This window comes from Pinus tabuliformis, chromosome 8 (assembly GCF_031772625.1).
Source record: "Pinus tabuliformis cultivar Carrire ecotype Pingquan chromosome 8, CPIR1, whole genome shotgun sequence".
In the NCBI taxonomy this organism is placed as follows: Eukaryota; Viridiplantae; Streptophyta; class Pinopsida; order Pinales; family Pinaceae; genus Pinus; species Pinus tabuliformis.
Genome location: NC_142294.1, coordinates 161,468,952 through 161,474,474, shown reverse-complemented (window position 1 = coordinate 161,474,474; position 5,523 = coordinate 161,468,952). Strand labels below are relative to the sequence as shown.

The following is a 5,523-nucleotide window of genomic DNA, read 5'->3' as shown; positions in this document are numbered from 1 at the left end:
CGAACAAAACCTTCATCTAGACTGTACTTGGTGGCATGGAAAGTGCCAATTCGAAGATCGCCATTTGCACTTCCCTCTTCAATTGCATTTGCTGAGAGATGTTCTTTATAAATAAAGTCTTTGTGAGAGGTTGCCCCAGATTGTTCATCAATTACTGTATCTTCCCTATATATTGTCATGTCGATATTTGACTGAGTCAAGGAGCTACACAACTCAGAAACAGAAGCATCATGACTCCAGAAACGATTGAAATATTCAACAGCATTCAACACCTCCTTTAGAAGATTCGTTTAATAAAAGCCAGGTATAGATAGAATGCTCATCATCGTAATAGAAGTTTTGACGCCTTTTATCCAGAAATAGCAGCCTTAAACGCCTCCAATTTCGAACGATAGGAAAATCCCCTGTTCTTCATCAATTGTAAAATATATTTTGCCTCTACAATCTTCCCCGCAGATTGATAGCCATCCTATAAATGTGCTCATCGGGTTCTATATAATCCTGCAGCTTTTCGAACAAGAGAATCCCTTCATGTGTGTGACCATTGTCACGGTATATCTTCAGCATTGTGCGGTGACAAGCCAAGTCACCCTTAAGTTCTGCCTTCTCTATCTCCATGTATAACCTGGAAGCATCCTCAACCAAGCCAGCCTTTCCAAATGCAAAAACCAAATGACTAAAATGGACAAGTCCTGGGGCCAGCCCTTGTCGATGCATTCTCTTGAGGAGGTCTTCTGCTTCTTGAAATCTTTGACAGTTTGTGTAAGCACAAATTAGTGAAAGGTAAGTACAGGAATCTGGAGAATGACCTGCATCCTGCATTTCAATGAAAACTTCCTCTGCTCTGGTATGCTACCCTGACCTGGCATATGCATTGAGAAGGGTATTGTATGATATCTTCCCAGGTTTTATACCCTCCAATATAGATACAAAAATTGACATTCTACGTCCCTTTTTCCGCATACAATTGGCAAAGTCAGCCAACTTTGGATGGCAAGGAACATCAGGTGGTAGAATTCCCCGAGGCTTACAAAAAATCAATGGGATAGGATACCAGTTTTTTTGGGTGGACTTGATTCCCTCCGAAAGAACGAAGACTGCGCAGTGCTAATTGAAAATAAGCACTCTTGAAACCATCACCCCAATCACCTGCCTTTTCCCGTATACTGACATGATAGTAAATTAAGTTTGCTAGTACCAGAGATATAATTGTAAACGTCCAGGATATGAGGAACATTGTCTCTAAACATAGAAGAGCACCCGCTAGAGAGAAGCTTCAATGGTGGAACTTCCATCGAGGTCGCCAGCTCGGAGCATCTAATAAATCAAGTGGAAAGCATGAAAGATTGACCCTTCCATAACACAGGAGGAAAAACATAGTGATCACAGGTGAAATAACATCCAGACTTCCAATGATAACACAAGCAGAACAAATTAGTGATGTGAAAAGAGTTGCTTGATGTGGTTCCCCACCATCAGGAATCTTAAAATAGTTTAGTATGGGTAGTATATCATCATTGGCAATTGCAGCAAGGAGCCAATTGCAGCAAAGAGCCTAGGAGCTCCTGTAAGGCTTTGTAAAGCTGCTCCAAGTGTAGACAGAATGACTCCAATTTGCACAACAGCGGGATCTGGCCATGCAACTGTTGCAGTCAACAGCCTGTTAGTGAGAAGTTCTTTCCTGGTGGCAACAGCTCCAAACATAAAAACAGAAACCAAATAAAGAATGGTCGTAGATCCTATAGCTGCCAATGTGCCAACTGGTATAGACCTCTGGGTATCTTTTAAAGATGCTGAACGGTTTGAACCTGCCATAATGCCTGTCACTGCTAAAAAAAAACAAAAGCCCAAGTAAAGCCTCCATGTTCCAGTAAATGATGCCATCTGGAGCAGGAATTCCGGCCCAATTGGTATGCTGGTATTCAGGACCCCAATTTCTTTTAAAAGTGCTCAATCTTAAGCCAGTGATCTCAGAAGAAAGATTGCGATGAGAAACTGAAAGGATGCCAATGAAAATTAGAAACACCGACAACAAAACGGGCACTAAGAATGCTGGAGCAACTCTGTTGATTATTTTTACCCCACCAAACACAACAAGGCATAGAACAACAGTGACAAGAACTCCATAGACTTGAAGATCATGTAAATTCGGACTGCTTAAAACCTCAATCTGTGGACTAGGTCCTGATGGGGATAGAGCATCTATCATTGTTGCACTGTCAAGATGGTGCTGACTTGCCGCCAGATGAAAAGCTGAAGAACAAATTAGATAATCTAAAGCAACATATTTAATGATTTCTTCTTCAAAACAGGGTTTTGAAGAAGAATCAATTGCTGACATGAGACGGAGTCTAACAGAAAGTACAGAGGTGGTGAATGTGAAATCATCCCAGGATAAAAGGAAAATGATTGCCCAAATAAACAACCATGAAGAGAACACAAGAGGAGAAATGAAAGAAGATTCCACCAAAGTTTCCAAAACTTGGGCTCAAGTTATTCGCAATTCTGCTAATAAGGAAGGAGAAACAAATATTTAGGTTGACAACATGCAAGATAGTGAAGGCAAGGACAAATATGCCAAGCATGGAGGGTGGGTAAGTTTATCGGGGAGAGATTCGGGCCCATGAAAGTCTTATGCCTAGCTTGCGTGATAAATATATTATTCTAAGCAAGAAACATCTCTTGAGGGGTTCTCGTTTTTTCCTAGAAGAAGATTTAACTGTAAAACAACAGGAGGAAAGAAGGGAGGAAATTTTAAAGGTTAGGGCAGCAAGAGATGAAGGAAAGAGAGCATGGATTTATAAAGGCAAAGCTGTGATAACGCAATTTGGACCTCCTTCTAGAACAGAGCAACAAGATGGTAATAAAGAAGAGGCAACAAACTCTTCAACAGGAAATCAGAAAGCAAGGTCGGTATGGGAAAACAGGGACAAAGACTCAAATGTGAGTCTTGCATGTCAAAATAAATAGCAATCAAGTCATACCTAGGTTTCCTTAAGATTAGTTTATTGGAACTGCAGAGGCTACCTATTATCACTCAGGTTATCCTTAAGCTCCGGAAAGGATACGGCCGAGGTAACCACAGACCAACTTTGGATTGTAGGTTCTAGCCAACCTGCAATCAGAGAGGGCTCTCTCTTTTAGATTTAGCTTTGTTTGAAAGGATTTTAGGCTAGGTCTTGGGTCCAGAGGGTTTTCATTTTGATTTTGGTGGGAAGGATGGTGCTTTCAAGTAGAGAGGCAAAACATAATCTGGTCAATTTCAAACCATTGGGCATGGAGTCAAAGAACAGGACTGCTGGTGTGCTTTCTTGGTCACAAGACAAACATGGAGCAAGGTAGCTGCATATGAAACAATCTTTCAAGCTAAAAGAGTGGAGTGAAAGCTAAGGCATGAGAGGCAGTTAAGAATCTCTCAAACATGTTTAGCAGAGGGAAGTTGAATGAGCTTTGCCCAGGAGCAATTAAGAATTCCTAGCTAACAGTCATTCATATGTGAAAAAGGTTAAACATGAGCCATGAAGGAATTCATATCCATCCCTAAATCAAGAGGAAAACATTAAGAAACCACAGAAACTGAGCATAGAGTGCAAGCATGCAAATTCTAGACCAATCTTTCTTTCTGTGATTTGAGCATATATGAGATGAAAATAACAGAGGCGAGGAACACTTATTGATTCATACAGCAGCGCAAGAATTCCACATTCACATCTTCAACCATCAAACACAGCGCATACCGTTGTTCTCCAAAACTTTGAGCAGTCTTTGATTATAGAAAAAATAGAATCAGACATATAGTGCGAGTCTCTCTTGAGATACATTAGCCGACCAACCCTTCTAACAATGCAGAGGGTCGTATTTATACAAAATTGAATACAAAAATATCTAGACGAGAAGTTAATAGTTCATAACTTTTTTACCAACTCCTAAGGAGTGGTTGATTAAAAGTAAATGCTGAAATAAATACAAATGCCACAGCTGTTCTCTCTGTCAGTGGGTGTTTGACTTTTGAGTCACTTTGAGTCGGCTGGGCTGCGTTCTTAGAAATTTGCGCCCTTAGGTTCGCCACCTCAGCGCTTTTGCTTGGTAACCGTTCCCACCTGTCCTGCACCTTCCTTCATTGCTCTGCTAGTGCACTCTGTGCCTTAACCTATGCTCGCTGATGACCTGCAGCTGTCTGCGATTTTGAAATAAACAAAAAAGAGGGAAAAACTGAAATCACCTGGGCAATACGGCCAGCATTGCTTGCCACCAATTCTCAGAAGGCCACTGATGTCTTTGTATTTTGACAAGTGTTTCATCGACCTCTATGTACTTGTAATAACTAGGCGGCATCTCAAACAGGTGATTGACCTCGTGCTCCAGGTAAAATAAGCTTTCCAGTTTGTCATAGAGCATCTATCCTGTAGGTGGCCCTGTCTCTGTTGCGGAACTTGATGCAGCAGTAAGCTGATTATTGACAAAATTATTGAGCCTGGTAGAATACTGGTCACATGTCAATAGTTTTCCAGCACTGGTCAGCAGGCTGGGCAATCCCCTGGTCTGTAATGCTGCAAACCTTACCTCAAAATTGTCTACATCTCTTTGTATATCCCGACATCTTGCCTCCAAAGTTTGCACCAGGCTCCTCAATGTGAGCACACTTTTTGCGGTCAGTATGGCATCTGTTCTGCTCATGATATGGAGTGCTGCCAGCGCTTCCCTAGTCTGATGATTCAGAAAATTGATCATTCTGTTGGCCTGGTCAGGCATATTTCCTAACGCTGTCTTGGCTCTCTGGCTTTTAGTCTTAGCACGACCAAGCAGTTCCACTTTTCATATATTGCCTAAATTGACCTCCATTGGCCAGTGATTGACTTATTTATTTTGGCCCACAGGATCTTCTTTATTTCAGCCAAAGCTTTATCCAATGACAGCTCTTTCTCCAAGGTTTTGATTCTATCCTTCAGGGTCTTGATTTCTCTTGACTGCTCACCCACTGTCATTTTATTTGTCATATTTTGTTTCTAGCTCAGCCAATTTTTCTCTGGCTTGTTTAATCTCTGTTGCCTGAAGCTCTACTTCTTTGATAGCCTTTTTTAATTCGTCCATGCTCATGCTAGACTCAGGAATTGTTGTTGTTGCTGTTGTAGCACCTGTAGTTGTTGTGGTTGTTGGAATAGTTGGAGGGATGGCCGTTGCTTGTGCTGGAGGAACAGTAACACCAGTTGGAAGTGTTCGAGGCGGCTGGGAGGTCGACTCTCCCTGTTTTTCTTGCAGTGCCTTCTCCAATTCCCCTTCCAAATCAATTACTTGTTGGTTTAATTTCATGATCAAATCCAGTTGATCCTCAGCTTCTTTTTCTTTCTGCAGTTCCCCTGTTTGAGGATGCTCAGTAGGAAGCAACCTCAATCTCTTCTTTAATGCAGCAATGTCATCGTCTTTCTTTTTCATAAGGGTCCTCACACCCTTAGGATCTTTGGGATTGTGTCCTAAGTCCACAATAATCTCCTCCAGTGTTTTAATTCTATTATCTTTAGCCGT

General features: G+C 41.5%; 1 pseudogene; it reads right to left on the bottom strand.

The window, feature by feature from the left end:
- Positions 1-349: 349 nt before the first annotated feature.
- LOC149234641 (cation-chloride cotransporter 1 pseudogene) lies at positions 350-2,215 on the bottom strand (annotated as a pseudogene).
- Between the last annotated feature and the right edge of the window lie 3,308 nt (positions 2,216-5,523).